The sequence below is a fragment of the Oncorhynchus masou genome, chromosome 11, assembly GCF_036934945.1.
Source record: "Oncorhynchus masou masou isolate Uvic2021 chromosome 11, UVic_Omas_1.1, whole genome shotgun sequence".
Taxonomy (NCBI): domain Eukaryota; kingdom Metazoa; phylum Chordata; class Actinopteri; order Salmoniformes; family Salmonidae; genus Oncorhynchus; species Oncorhynchus masou.
In genome coordinates, this window is record NC_088222.1 from 23,610,551 (window position 1) to 23,626,817 (window position 16,267).

Consider the following 16,267-nt stretch of genomic DNA (forward strand, 5'->3'; position numbering starts at 1 on the left):
TTTGCTCTGTTGAACCTACCCTTTGGAATGACTTAGATAGCAACAGTGAATATTTTAAGTGGAGACTTCTCAACAATCATTCTCATGATAACACATGGTTAGAGTCAAATATCAACGCTAAGCAGGGCTGGGTTTGGTTAAAGCCCTGGATGGGAGACTGAAGGGATAGCTATAGATACAGCGCATTTCGAAGGTATTCAGACCACTTGACTGTTTCCCACATTTTGTTACGTTACAGCCTTATTCTAAAATGGATGAAATAGTTTGTTTTCCTCATAAATCTGAACACAATACCCCATAATGACAAAGCAAAAACAGTATTATTTTTTTTAGTAAAAATAAAAACTGAAATATCACATTTACATAAGTATTCAGACCCTTTACTCAGTACTTTGTTGAAGCACCTTTGGCAGTGATTACAGGCTCAAGTCAAATGTTATTTGTCACATGCGCGGAATACAACAGGTAGACCTTACAGTGAAATGCTTACTTACGAGCCCTTAATTAACCAACAATGCAGTTTTAAGAAAAAAAAATTAAAAAATAAAAGTAACAAATAATGAAGAGCAGCTGTAACACAACAATAGCGAGGCTACGTACAATGGATACCGGTACAGAGTCAATGTGCGGGGGCACCGGTTAGTCGTGGTAATTGAGGTATTATATACATGTACTGTAGGTAGAGTTATTTAAGTGACTTATGCAGAGATAGTAACAGAGAGTAGCAGCAGCGTAAAAGAGTGAAGAGGTGGTGCAGGGGGGTCAATGCAAATAGTCTGGGTAGCCATTTGATTAGAATTTCAGGAGTCTTATGGCTTGTGAATAGAAGCTGTATAGAAGCCTCTTGGACCTAGACTTGGCACTCCGGTTACCACTTGCCGTGCGGTAGCAGGGAGAACAGTCTATGACGAGGATGGCTGGAGTCTTTGACAATTTTTAGGGCCTTCCTCTGACACCGCCTGGTATAGAGGTCCTGGATTGCAGGAAGCTTGGCTCCAGTGTTGTACTGGGCCGTACGCACTACCCTCTGTCGTGCCTTGAGATCGGAGGCCAAGCAGCTGCCATACCAGGAAGTGATGCAACCAGTCAGGATGCTCTCAATGGTGCAGCTGTAGAGCCTTTTGAGGATCTGAGGACCCATGCCAAATTTTTTCAGTCTCCTGAGTGGGAGTAGGTTTTGTTGTGCCCTCTTCACGACTGTTTTAGTGTGCTTGGACCATGTCCGTTTGTTGATGTGGACACCAAGGAACTTGAAGCTCTCAACCTGCTCCACTACAGCCCCGTCAATGAGAATGGGGGTGTGCTCGGTCCTCCTTTTTCTGTAGTCCACAATCATCTCCTTAGTCTTGATCACGTTGCAGGAGAGATTGTTGTCCTGGCACCACACAGCCAGGTCTCTGATCTCCTCCCTATATGCTGTCTTGTCATTGTTTGTGATCAGGCCTACCACTGTTGTCATCTGCAAACTTAATGAAGGTGATGGATTCATGCCTGGCCTTGCAGTCATGAGTGAACAGGGAGTACAGGAGGGGACTGAGCACGCACCCTTGAGGGGCCCCCGTGTTGAGGATCAGCGTGGCTGATGTGTTGTTACCTACCCTTACCATCTGGGGGCGGCCCGTCAGGAAGTCCAGGATCCAGTTGCAGAGGGAGGTGTTTAGTCCCAGGGTCCTTAGCATAGTGATGAGCTTTGAGGGCACTATGGTGTTGAACGCTGAGCTGTGGTCAATGAATAGCATTGTGTGTGGAGTGCAATAGCGATTGCAATAGCGATTGCATCATCTGTGGATCTGTTGGGGCGGTATACTTGAAACATGTTGGGATTACAGTCTCAGACAGGGACAGGTTGAAAATATCTGTGAAGACACTTGCCAGTTGGTCAGTGCATGCTCGGAGTACATGACCTGGCAATCCGTATGGCCCTGCGGCCTTGTGAATGTTGACCTGTTTAAACGTCTTACTCACATCGGCTGCGGAGAGCATGATCACACAGTCGTCTGGAGCAGTTGATGTTCTCATGCATGCTTCAGTGTTACTAGCCTCGAAGCGAGCATAGAAGTAATTTAGCTTGTCTGGTAGGCTTGTGTCACTGGGCAGCTCTCGGCTGTGCTTCCCTAGTCTGTAATAATTTGCAAGCCCTGCCACATCTGACGTGCGTCGGAGCCGGCGTAGTACGATTCAATCTTAGCCCTGTATTGATGCTTTGCTTGTTTGATGGTTCGTCGGAGGGAATAGCAAGATTTCTTATTAGCTTCTGGGTTAGAGTCCCACTCCTTGAAAGTGGCTGCTCTACCCTTTAGCTCAGTGCAGACGTTGCCTGTAATCCATGGCTTCTGGTTGGGGTATGTACGTACAGTCACTGTGGGGACGAAGTCATTGGTGCACTTATTGATGAAGCCAGTGACTGATGTGGTGTACTCTTCAATGTCATCGGAAGAATCCCGGAACATATTCCAGTCTGTGCTAGCAAAACAGTCCTGCAGCTTAGCATCTGCTTCATCTGACCACTTTTTTATTGACCGAGTCACTGGTGGTTCCTGCTTTAAGTCAGGAGTCAGGGGGATAGAATTCTGGTTAGATTTGCCAAATGGAAGGTGAGGCAGAGCTTTATATGCGTCTCTGTGTGTGGAGTAAAGGTGGTCTATAGTCTTTTTCCCTCTTGTTGCACATTTAACATGCTGGTAGAAATTTGGTAAAATGGATTTACGTTTCCTAGCATTAAAGTCCCAAGGCACTAGGAGCGCCGCCTCTGGATGAGCGTTTTCCCTGTTTGCTGATGTCGGTATACAGCTCATTGAGCGCGGACTTTGTGTCAGTATCAGTCTGTGGTGGTATATAGACAGCTATGAAAAATACAGATGAAAACTGTGTAGAAAGTGTGGTCTTACATCATATCATGAAATACTCTACATCAGGTGAGCAAAACCTTAAGACTTCCTTAGATATCGTGTACCAGCTGTTGTTTACAAATATACATAGACTGTCTCCCCTTGTCTTACCAGAGGCTGCTGTTCTATCCTGCCGATACAGTGTATAACCCGCCAGCTGTATGTTATTCATGTCGTCGTTCAGCCACGACTCGGTGAAACATAAGATATTACGGTTTTTAATGTCCCGTTGGTTGGATATACGTGCTTTTAGTTTGTCCAATTTATTATCCAGCGATTGTACATTGGCCAATAGTAGGGATGGCAACAGCAGATTAGCCACTCGTTGGCGAATCCTCACAAGGCACTCGATCTCCTTCCGCAATATCCTTTCCATCTGTTTCTCCTGTGAATGACAGGGATGAGGGCCTATTCGGGTGTCTGGGGTAAATCCCTCTCGTCCGACTCATTAATTAAAGATAAATTCTTCGTCCAGTTCAAGGAGAGTAATCACTGTTCTGATTTCCAGAAGAGACTGTAGCAGCAGCAGCATTATGTACAAAATAAGTGACAAACAATACGAAAAAACTAACAAAATAGCACTGTTGGTTATCAGCCATCTTCTCCAGCGCCAAAGTCTTATTGGGTATGAAGCTACAAGCTTGGCACACCTGTATTTGGGGAGTTTCTCCCATTCTTCTCTGCAGATCCTCTCATTCTTTTCTGCAGATCCTCTCAAGCTCTGTCAGGTTAGATGGCGAGTGTCGCTGCACAGATATTTTCAGGTCTCTCCAGAGATGTTCGATCAGGTTCAAGTCCGTTCTCTGGCTGGGCCACTCAAGGAAATTCAGAGACTTGTTCCGAAGCCATTCCTACATTGTCCTGGCTGTGTGCTTAAGGTAGAAACTCTAATGTACTTGTCCTCTTGCTCAGTTATGCACCGGAGTCTTACACTCTTCTTTCTATTCTGGTTAGAGACAGTTTGTGCTGTTCTGTTAAGGGAGTATTAAACATAAGAACTACAGTTTCTTGCCAACCTCTTGCATGGAATAGACTTCATTTCTCAGAACAAGATTAGACTGACGAGTTTCAGAAGAATGTTCTTTGTTTCTGGCCATTTTGAGCCTTTAATGGAACCCACAAACGGTGATGCTCCTAATCCTCACCTAGTCTAAACGAGGCCAGTTGTATTGCTCCTTTAATCAGCCCAACAGCTTTCAGCTGTGCTAACATAATTGCAAAAGGGTTTTCTAATGATCAATTAGCCTTTTGAAATTACAAACTTGGATTAGCTAACACAACGTGCCATTGGTACACAGGAGTGATGGTTGCTGATAATGGGCCTCAGTACGCCTATGTAGATATTCCATAAAAAATCAGCCGTTTCCAACTACAAAGTAATTTACAACATTAACAATGTCTACACTGTATTTCTGATCAATTGGATGTTATTTTAATGGACAAAAAGTGTTCTTTTCTTTCAATTAAACAAGGAAATTTCTAAGTGACCCCAAACTTTTGAACGGTAGTGTATTTTTTTAATCCATTTTAGAATAAGGCTGTAACGTAACAAAGTGAAATAAGTCAAAGGGTCGGAATGATTTCCAAATGCACAGTTGATCAACTCTCCAGTAGGAGGTGCTGCCCAGCCTATAGTTTTTTTCTTATCAAGAATATTACGTTGAAGATCTGATGTTGTTTCCAAGGTACAAATTCAACATATTTTATACAGGGTTTGTCTATGTTTAAAATGGGTTATTCTGGAACTCCAACAGAGGAGCTAATACACCACTCACCTCCTGCACAGATACTAGAGGGCTCTGCTGCCAAGATCTCGATGCATGATCTCTTCAGGATCTGAGTGAAGGGAGAATCGCAAGAGAGAGAGAAACAGGGAGAGGGAGAGGATGAGAGGGAGAAGGCGATGGTTAATGGTGAAGGCGGGAAGCAGCACTACTGGAAACGTAAATCTGTTAGAGTTAGAGCTGTTGAGGCCTCCTGAGTGGTGCAGCGGTCTAAGTCACCGCATTGCAGTGCTTGAGGTGTCACTACAGACCCTGGTTCGATCCCAGGCTGTGTCACAACTGGCCGTGACCGGGAGTCCCATAGGGCGGCGCACAATTGGCCCAGCGTCGACCGGGTTAGGGGAGAGTTTGACTTGGGGCCTTTACTTGGCTCATCGTGCTCTAGTGACTCCTTGTGGTGGGCTGGGTGCCTGCAGGCTGACCTCGGTTGTCAGTTGAACAGTGGCTTCCGGGTTATGCGGGTGGGTGTTAAGAAGCACGGTTTGGTGGGTCATGTTTCGGAGGGCGCATTACTCGACCTTCGCCTCTCCCGAGCTCTTTGGGGAGTTGCAGCGACGAGACAAGATTGTAATTGGATATGACAAAAAAAAAGAACTTAAAAGACAAACACAAAAAGAGTTAGAGCTGTTGAAAGTATTTAAATCGTATACCATGGTATACTTTCAACAGTGTTGAAAACATACCTTACAATAGTGAACAGGTGTTTGCATCATTCTACCAACCCCAACAACATTGCCCTTACTGAATCAATGACTCCTTGCAGTGCCTCAAAGCCATCATTCACAGGGAAGACATGGTCCTTACTGTCGGCTATTGTCCAAAGCTAGGGAGTGAGGAGAATTCTAATTCAATAACAGTGTAATAACAATAATAATCCCCTGCTCACAACAGAAACATGTGAACGTGGCTCACCTGGGTTTCATTGAAGTCTTTTACTCCCACGCAGTAGACTGAGGCGCCCAGTTGACGCGATCGGCTGGCCTAGTTTTCAAAAGGGTCACACAAATAGACATGAAAGTTATTTCATAACTCTTTATTGACCAAAGTAGAGAGAACTTCATGTCTGGTGTTAGATATATAGAAAAACAATACAACACTGCGTATAAAGGTGTCTCCATAAAGGATGAGCATTGATCCTAGGAAGCATCTATGGAAGGCATGCACGACAGATTTGGGGGTTTTCTCCAGCCATCTCAGTTTGTGCAGGTATTTAGTCTTGAGTTATGGCTGACACATGGAGACAAAGATATCCACGTTTTCTCCAAAGCAGAGTTTGCAGTCTATAACGGTGCAGGCATTTTTGTAGCAGTCCACTTGATCGATTGCTTTGGTTAAATCTTGTGCTTTCATGGCCATAACCAGAGTCTTGAGTTTTGGTGAGGTCCACGGACAGGGTGAATTTTAAGAAAGCTGGAGCTCATTTACTGAATTTATATACAGTTTAAAAACTATACAATGACTCCAGCCATTATCACCTTCGTTGCGGTAGGTTCATGCACCTTAGTCGATCTACAAACACATAGCCTATTAGCTATACAATTAGCCGCTACACATTATCTCAGCACCAGGATTGAAAACTATAATGTAATAAGTACAGAGGGATCTGTTAGCAGAAAAAGTATTTTATTAACAAAAAGTAAACAAATTAGTTTTGATAGCTGGCCAGATAGCTGGCTAGACAAATTTACAAATGTATTTGATTTACTGACATGGGCTAATTGAGTGACTGTCAGTAACAAGGTTGCCATCCAACCTTTTTATATGTGTAAAGTACATGTCGGATAAAAAAATGTCATTACAGGCCTGATGGAAACACTACATTTTTCTGTAAACTTTTCAAATGTCGACAAAATAAAATAGGCTAGACAAGGTGGGATCTTTCTGTGTCGGTCAAATTTATTATGCAAAAAATGTTGGTGGAAACGCCTTTTATGCGCAAATGTTGATATAATACCCATCATATCGAAATAAACTTGGAGTCATGCGATGACATGTATTGTGGTCTTTCCACTACGACTCATTGTGAAAGCATACAGTTTATTAGGTTACAGATGAAATAAATGATGATGGTGGTGAAAATGCAAGGTATGAGCTTGATGCTCCTTTCCAATAAATATTGAGGGTCTTATTCTGGTGGCATGATAATCACATTTGACATTTGACAAATAAAAATAATATTGCTCTTTTGTCCATAATAATAATCTCATAATGTAGACTATAATTGTGCTTTAGCCAACAGTGTACAGCTAGTGCTGTTGGCTAGAGTGCATGTGCCAATACCAGAATGTGCACACTCACTATATAACATTACATTTTTTTGTGAAAAAAACATCAGTAGAGTTGAAAATGCAATGGAAACACATTTTACTTTGGGAATGGGAATTGAATGGCAAAATATATTTTATGCGTATTATGTCATCATGCGCAGCGTTTTATCTGCAACAAATCAATTTGATGGAAATACCTCTGGTGACAAATGCTCTGATTGTTTTCATGCCAATTGAATGGAAACCTAGCTAGTGAGTGACAACTATGTTTCGAAATTGCACCTTGTGTATTCTACTACTCTAACTCTCAACAGTAAATTGAGACCCCAACTGAGTTCCTAGAAAGAAAAAGAAAGGTTTTTGTTTGTTGAAATTCGAAAAACCTCTGTGTCCTCATGTAGTTACAGTGCTTTGGGTGATCTTCCACAGCCCATGATGACTTCTTGGGTCTTGGTGAGTTTAAGTAAACTTCTCAAGTCTAGGAAGTTCTGCACAAAATTAGCATCAGCCAATGTATGGACTGATGGAAACATCCAGTTATTGAAAGGCTTGAGTTTAGGCTCTTTTACATGTCACTAGCTGTAATTACTGATGTAACCAGCTGCAGGAAGATATTCTACATAACCAAAAGTATGTAGACACCTGCTCATATAACATTTCATTCCAAAATCATGGACATTAATATGGAGTTGATCCCTCCTTTGCTGCTGTAACAGCCTCCACTCTTATGGGAAGGCTTTCCGCTACATCTTGGAACATTACTGCGGGGACTTGCTTCCATTCAGCCACAAGAGTATTTGTGAGGTCCACCACTCCAGCCGATGCTTGGCATTGCACATGGTGATCTTAGGCTTGTGTGTGGCTGCTCGGCCATGGAAACCCATTTCATGAAGCTCCCGACGAACAGGTTTTGCAAAAACGTTGCTTCCAGAGGCAGTTTGGAACTCTATAGTGAGTGTTGCAACCAATAACAAACCATTTTTTACGTGCTATGCGCTTCAGCACTCGGCGGTCCCGTTCTGTGAGCTTGTGCGGCCTACCACTTCGCAGCTGAGCTGTTGTTGATCTTAGACATGTCCACTTCACAATAACAGCACTTACAGTTGACTGGGGAAGCTCTAGCAGGGCAGACATTTTATGAACTGACTTGTTGGAAAGGTGGAATCCTTTGACAGTGCCACGTTGAAAGTCACTGAGCTCTTCAGTAAGGCCATTCTACTGCCATTTTGTGTCTATGGAGATTGCATGGCTGTGTGCTCCATTTAATACACCTGTCAGTTATGAGTGTGACTGAAATAGCCGAATCCACTAATTTGAAGCGGTGTCCACATACTTTTGTGTATATATATATAGTGTATTATCAGAAACAGAGTTTCTAATAATGATAATTGCAGATTATGACAGGCAGCAGAATACTGAGAACCCGCTCTTCCAGGACTGGAATATCCTGTGGAATGTGGTTAGCTATTTGAACTCTCCTCACTCTGTGAGTGTAGAGATACCGTAGACATTGCCAATAGATCATCCATTACTGTAGGTCTAAAACCAATATTTATCTCACCTCTCTCTCTGCCAGATCAAACTGATTCTCCCTCAGTTCTCCATCTGTCAAGGCAATGATGACACTGGCCGTACGGAAACCTGATGGACCAGGACAAATGACTTACAAGACAATAGAGCAGAACAAAATCTCCTCAGAACACAGACTGTACTGTCTATCTGTCTCTGAAGGTGAAGATAATAATTGGATAATTCATTCTATTACCTCTGATACCATACATTGGGTTCAATGGGTTTTATGTGTACTGTTTTATGTCTGCTTATGACATAAAGAGAGCCAGAGTTCTACCCAAATGATTTATTCCAAGTGCAAAAAAACAAGAATAATCTACTCACTGTCACCAGCATAGTATATTTGTTCACTGGCCTGGAGGAGCAGATAGAAGCAGAATGTTTAGAAGGATACAGTGGGGCAAAAAAGTATTTAGTCAGTCACCAATTGTGCAAGTTCTCCCACTTAAAAAGATGAGAGAGGCCTGTAATTTTCATCATAGGTACACTTCAACTATGACAGACAAAATGAGAAAAAAAATCCAGAAAATCACATTGTAGAATTTTTAATGAATTTATTTGCAAATTATGGTGAAAAATAAGTATTTGGTCACCTACAAACAAGCAAGATTTCTGGCTCTCACAGACCTGTAACTTCTTCTTTAAGAGGCTCCTCTATCCTCCACTTGCTATCTGTATTAATGGCACCTGTTTGAACTTGTTATCAGTATAAAAGACACCTGTCCACAACCTCAAACAGTCACACTCTAAACTCCACTATGGCCAAGACCAAAGAGCTGGACACCAGAAACAAAGTTGTAGACCTGCACCAGGCTGGGAAGACTGAATCTGCAATAGGTAAGCAGCTTGGTTTGAAGAAATCAACTGTGGGAGCAATTATTAGGAAATAGAAGACATACAAGATCACTGATAATCTCCCTCGATCTGGAGCTCCACGCAAGATCTCACCCCGTGGGGTCAAAATGATCACAAGAACGGTGAGCAAAAATCCCAGAACCACACGGGGGGACCTAGTGAATGACCTGCAGAGAGCTGGGACCAAAGTAACAAAGCCTACCATCAGTAACACACTACGCCGCCAGGGACTCAAATCCTGCAGTGCCAGACGTGTCCCCCTGCTTAAGCCAGTACATGTCCAGGCCCGTCTGAAGTTTTTTAGAGAGCAATTGGATGATTCAGAAGAAGATTGGGAGAATGTCATATGGTCAGATGAAACCAAAATAGAACTTTTTGGTAAAAACTCAACTCGTCGTGTTTGGAGTACAAAGAAAGCTGAGTTGCATCCAAAGAACACCATATCTACTGTGAAGCATGGGGTGGAAACATCATGCTTTGGGGCTGTTTTTCTGCAAAGGGACCAGGACGACTGATCCATGTAAAGGAAAGAATGAATGGGGCCATGTATCATGAGATTTTGAGTGAAAACCTCCTTCCATCAGCAAGGGCATTGAAGATGAAACGTGGCTAGGTCTTTCAGCATAACAATGATCCTAAACACACTGCCCGGGCAACGAAGGAGTGGCTTCATAAGAAGCATTTCACGGTCCTGGAGTGGCCTAGCCAGTCTCCAGATCTAAACCCCATAGAAAATCTTTGGAAGGAGTTGAAAGTCCATGTTGCCCAGCAACAGCCCCAAAACATCACTGCTCTAGAGGAGATCTGCATTGAGTAATGGGCCAAAATACCAGCAACAGTGTGTGAAAACCATGTGAAGACTTACAGAAAACGTTTGACCTCTGTCATTGCCAACAAAGGGTATATAACAAAGTATTGAGATAAACTTTTGTTATTGACCAAATACTTATTTTCCACCATAATTTGCAAATAAATTCATTAAAAATCCTACAATGAGATTTTCTGGATTTTTTTCTTCTCATTTTGTCTGTCATAGTTGAAGTGTACCTATGATGAAAATTACAGGTCTCTCATCTTTTTAAGTGGGAAAACTTGCACAATTGGTTGCTCACTAAATACTTTTTTGCCCCATTGTACTTTATTGACCAATATGAGACAGAAATTTGTGTTCTGCTTTTACCCATAGATATATAAGTTTTTGTGAAAATAAAAATAGATTTTTGTAATTTTTGCAGAAGGACATCTAGCTGTTGCCCAGTTACCTTCAGCTACTGGTCTCCAATCCATTACTCACCCTTTGGAACCCTTTGTGCATAAAAGTGTCTCCCCCAGGATGCACCATGCGGAGCTCTTCCAGGCCTGCCCGAATCTGCTCCCTGCTCACAACCAACCGCAATATACCATTGGTACTGTCAGTGTATCATGTGGGCAGTACCCACGTAATAGAAGGATTGACACACAGTACCCTCCACAAAACGATTGACCAATGAGTAAAATGGGCAGATCATTGAAAGTGTTGTATTATGAGGGAATTATGTCTTGCCTGTCTTCTGTTAGTTTCATCAGGATCCGTCCCTCTGTAGAAAATACAATGAAGGACATCCGCAGCTGAGGGCTAAAGAAATACTTGAGTAAATAAGGGACACAACGTATATTGAAAGCAGGTGCTTCCACATAGTTGTGGTTCCTGAGTTAATTAAGTAATGAACAGCCCATCATGCTTAGGGTAATGTATAAAAATGCTGGGCAGGCCGTTATTTTGGATACAATGGCTATGCTCTGACTGGTTTGATGAGCTTGAAAGTGACGTAAACCATATGCCATGGCCGTCTCAGTTACCAGATCACAACCCAATTGAAAGCTTATGGGAGATTCTGGAATGGCGCCTAAGACAGCGTTTTCCACCACCGTCAACAAAAACCAAATGATGGAGTTTCTCCAATACAGTTCCAGACACTTGTATAATCTATGTCAAGGTGCAATGAAGCTGTTCTGGCTTGTTATGGCCCAAAGCCCTATTAAGACATGTTATGTTGGTGTTTCCTTTATTTTTCCAGTTACATGTAGATGGGAGGGTATTTCCACAGTTGACACACAGACATAATCTCTTTATGTATGTTGCTGTCTTGTTCAAATACTTTGTGCAAAAACGTCTGTTTATATCCTTACTGGAATTGATACATCCTTACTGGCCAGTATACATTAATTGAGCTCTCTGGTACTTGTAGTGGTATCTGGGTAACGATCAAGGCAATACTGTACCTTATGAATTTATGAGCCAGGTGATCAACAAAGTAATAGATCTCATTCCAGTGGTGCTGCACACTCCCGGACCTAAAAGAAAGGTTAGAAGATGTCTGTTATTGTGGTGGAGCTGTTAAAAGGGCCCTAACAGCTACCATGATTGAACTGTCCACAAACCAATTGCTGCTTCCGTGTGTCTCCAATCAGCTCACCCTACAGGGCGTTAGCTAATGATAATGCGTTATCCTGCTCAGATGTTACATAACGCATTATCCTGTTCAGATGTAACATGCATCAACCAATTTTATGAACTGGGTGGTTCGAGCCCTGAATGCTGATTGGTTGAAAGCCGTGGTATATCGCAGGTATAACAAAACATTTATTTGTACTCTTCTAATTACTGTATGTTGCTATCCAGTTTATAAAAGCAATAAGGCACCTCTTGGTTTTGTGATATACTGTATGGCCAATATACCACGGCTAAGGGCTGTATCCAGGCACTCCTTGTTGCATTGTGCATAAGAACAGCCCTTACCCATGATATATTGGCCATATACCACACCCCCCATGCCTTATTGCTTAAATATACCAAATCTGTGGTGATAGAGAGAAAAATTCAACCATCAGAGATACACTGTAATGACCAGTGGTGGAAAAAGTACTACATTCTAATACTTGAGTAAAAGTAAAGATACTTAATAGAAAATGACTTGTGTGAAAGTCACCCAGTAAAATACTACTTGAGTAAAAGTCTAAAAGTATTTAGTTTTAAATATACTTAAGTATCAAAAGTGAAAAGTATGAAGAATTTTACTTTCCCTTATATTAAGCAAACCAGACGGCACAATTTTCTTTTTCTTTTTTCTATACTTACGGGTAGCCAGGGTAACACACCGACATCATTTAAAAAAAAAAAAAAGCATTTGTGTTTAGTATATCTGTCAGATCAGAGGCAGTAGGGATGAACAAGGATATTCTCTTGATAAGTGTGGGAATTGGACCATTTTCTGTCCTGCTAAGCATTCAAAATGTAACGAGTACTTTTGAATGTCAGGGGAAATGTATGGAGTAAAAAGTACATAATTTTCTATACGAGTGTAGTAAAGTAGAAGTTGTCAAAAATATAAATAGTAAAGTACAGATACCCCCCCAAAACTACTTAAGTAGTACTTTATAGTAGTTTACATCACTGGTAATGACATAGTTACGGATAAAACAACAGAGCCTGTCAATATAGTTTTTTCCCCCACCTTTCACTGACACAGACACAGAGAATAGATACTGTGTACTTACTTTACTTTTTCATTTAGACCGCAGACGTTGTAGAATAAGTATTTTTATCCTCTATGGGGTTTTACTTTGAATGCATGCCATACACATTCCATTATGGTTGACTTCTATCAGGAAATCTTTTCAGAATCACAATCAAAGGCAGTTTGAGTGAAGAGAATGGGCCAGACGCAGTGTATAGCTCCAACACATTATCTAAGCCCTTACTTCTATGTAGGACCAGCAAAAAGAGGATTTCGCCCAGTACGGAAATTTGTGCCCTCACTACTTTGCACTCACTAAGTTTGTGCACTAAGTTTGTAAAAATTTCTGCCCTCACTAAGTCACTCTGCATAGGAGCATTGTCTAAATGACTAAAATGTTTTTTTAAATAATAATGTGTGTGCGAGAAATAGGGAAAGCGAGCGGAAGTGTGCACTAATGTAATAACTTTTTATAGAAATATGTTTTTTCTCAAGTAGGTCGTTCTTAAATTGAGGTGGAATTTGTTCATGGCATTTTGGAAGAAAATGTATTTGAAAACATATTCCCATTCTATATCAACTAAGATGACAGCTTAATGACTTTAAATTGTCCCGCTTTAAATTACGTGCAGCTTATAAAGGCTACATAAAGCCTTCATAAACACTACATAAATGTAATACAAATCATCTCCAACCATGTGTCATGCTTTATAACGGTTGGTTAAGGGCATAACTGTGTGACATAACCACCCATGTCAAATGTGACATAACCCACTATGTCAAATATGACATAAACCTGTGCTTTATAAAGGGTGGCATAAGCACCATTTTTAATAAAAGCATCTGCTAAATTGTATATATTACTGTATATTTCACTAGAACATTTCTAGGATGGCCCAACCTCTTTCCTTCTTGGCTACATAGTCAAAACACACATTCTAAAGTTCAGTCATGCACAGAAAAACATATTGGTATGACCTTTTAAAATAATTTTTTATCTACTTCAGTTTTTTCCCCACAATTCCTGTTTTCTTTCTTTTGTTATTCCAGGTTTCGTATTTCTCAATTTTTTCCCATTTTGTTCAATATTTTTTCTGTGTTCACAACAATGCATGAACCACATCAGGGGATGACTTTTGAGGTCTGGGCAAAATCTAAGAAACACTTTGTTTGTTTAGCAGGTTTTCCGTAGTGCGGCAATACAATGGTTTGGAGTAAAAAGCCAGCAATACATTTATTTGACCTTGGAACATGTGTAAAACACCAAATGTAATGCAAATGTCACTTAAATATGAACAAATATGAATCATTGTTAATGTTTAGACAATTTTTCATGAATGGTTATTGACAATTTTCTACTATTACGTGGGGGACTTTTATGTTCAAACATTTAGAAATTCTGTGGCCCGGAAGTGCAATTTTAGTGTTCCTGACGAGACACTGATCATGTGATGAGTTTGCAAATCAAATGCCCTACTTGTGCTGCCACAAGTCTTTGTCCTCAGGCCTGGAGAAATGCCAGTCATTCCGCTACCCAAGAGTGGTAAAGCGGCCTTTACTGGTTCTAAGAGTAGACCTATCAGCTTGCTGCCAGCTCTTAGCAAACTTTTGGAAAAATGTGTTTTTGACCAAACACAATGCTATTTCTCTGTAAACAAATGAACAATAAACTTTCAGCATGCTTTTTGAGAAGGGCACTCAACATGTACTACACTGACACAAATGACTGATGATTGGTTGAAATTCATTGATAATAAGAAGATTGTGGGAGCTGTACTGTTAGATTTCAGTGCAGCCTTTCATATTATTGACCATAACCTGTTGTTGAGAAAACGTATGTGTTATGGCTTCTCAACCTATCTAATAAAACTGAGGGTTTTCTTTAATGGAAGCTTCTCTAATGTCAAACATGTAAAGTGTGGTGTACTCTTTTCTATTGTTATCAATGACCTGCCACTTTGTACAAAGCGTGTGTGTCCATTAACAAAGAGTTGCAGTCTGTTTTGGAATGGGTGGCCAGTAATAAACTGGCCCCGAACATCTCTAAAACTAAGAGCATTGTATTTGGTACAACTCATTCCCTACATTCTAGACTTCAGCTGAATCTGCTAAATAATGGTTTGGCTGTTGAACAAGTTGATGAAACTAAATTACTTGGTGTTACCTTAGATTGTGAACTTACATGGTCAAAACATACAGTTGAAGTCGGAAGTTTTACATACACCTTAGCCAAATACATTTAAACTCAGTTTTTCACAATTCCTGACAATTAATCCAAGTAAAAATTCCCTGTTTTAGGTCAGTTAGGATCACCACTTTATTTTAAGAATGTAAAATGTCAGAATAATAGTAGAGAGAATGATTTACTTCAGCTTTTATTTATCAAATTTTATTTATCACATTCCCAGTGGGTCAGAAGTTTACATACACTCAATTAATATTTGGTAGATTTGCCTTTAAATTGTTTAACTTAGGTCAAACTATTTGAGTAGCCTTCCACAAGCTTCCCACAATAGGTTGGGTGAATTTTGGCCCATTGATCCTGACAGAGCTGGTGTAACTGAGTCAGGTTTGCAGCCCACCAAAGTACGTTCATCTCTAGGAGACAGAACGCGTCTCCTTCCTGAGTGGTATGACGGCTGCGTGGTCCTATGGTATTTTTAACCACGTGACAATATATTTATATATTTTATTTTATTTTATGTAACCTTTATTTAACTAGGCAAGTCAGTTAAGATTTTTATTTTATTTACAATGACAGACTAGGAGCAGTGGGTGATCTGCCTTCAGGGGCAGAACGACAGATTTTTACCTTGTCAGCTCGGGGATTAGATGTTGCAACCTTTCGGTTATAAGTCCAACACTCTAACCACTAGGCTACCTGCCACCTAATGAAGAGATCCTCTGATTTTTTGACACCACACTCCACAAAGCAAGTCCTGCAGGCTCTACTGTTATCTTATCTTGATTATTGTCCAGTCATATGGTCAAGTGCTGAAAAGAAAGACCTAGTTAAGCTGTAGTAGGCCCAGAAAGAGCGACACGTCTTGCTCTTCACTCTAATCAGAGGGCTAATATGAATACTATGCATGCCAGTCTCTCTTGGCTACGAGTTGAGGAAAGATTGACTATGCCACTTCTTGTTTTTATAAGAAACATTAATGTTGGAAATTCCTAATTACTTGCATTCTCAATTTACACACAGCAATGGCATACACACTTACCCCACCAGACATGCCACCAGGGGTCTTTTCACAGTCCCCAGGTTCAGAATAAATTCAAGGAAATACAATATATATGTCAAGGAAATACAGTGCAGTATTATACAGAGCCTTGAGTGCATGGAACTCCCTTCCATTATATAGCATAAGTTTCAAAACACAAATAAAGCAACACCTCACGGC

The 16,267-nt window shown here is 40.9% G+C and overlaps 1 pseudogene; it reads right to left on the bottom strand.

Moving 5' to 3' along the window:
- The window catches only part of LOC135548357 (anthrax toxin receptor 1-like), a 49,776-nt pseudogene that overhangs the window by 30,699 nt on the left and 2,810 nt on the right, over positions 1 to 16,267 (bottom strand).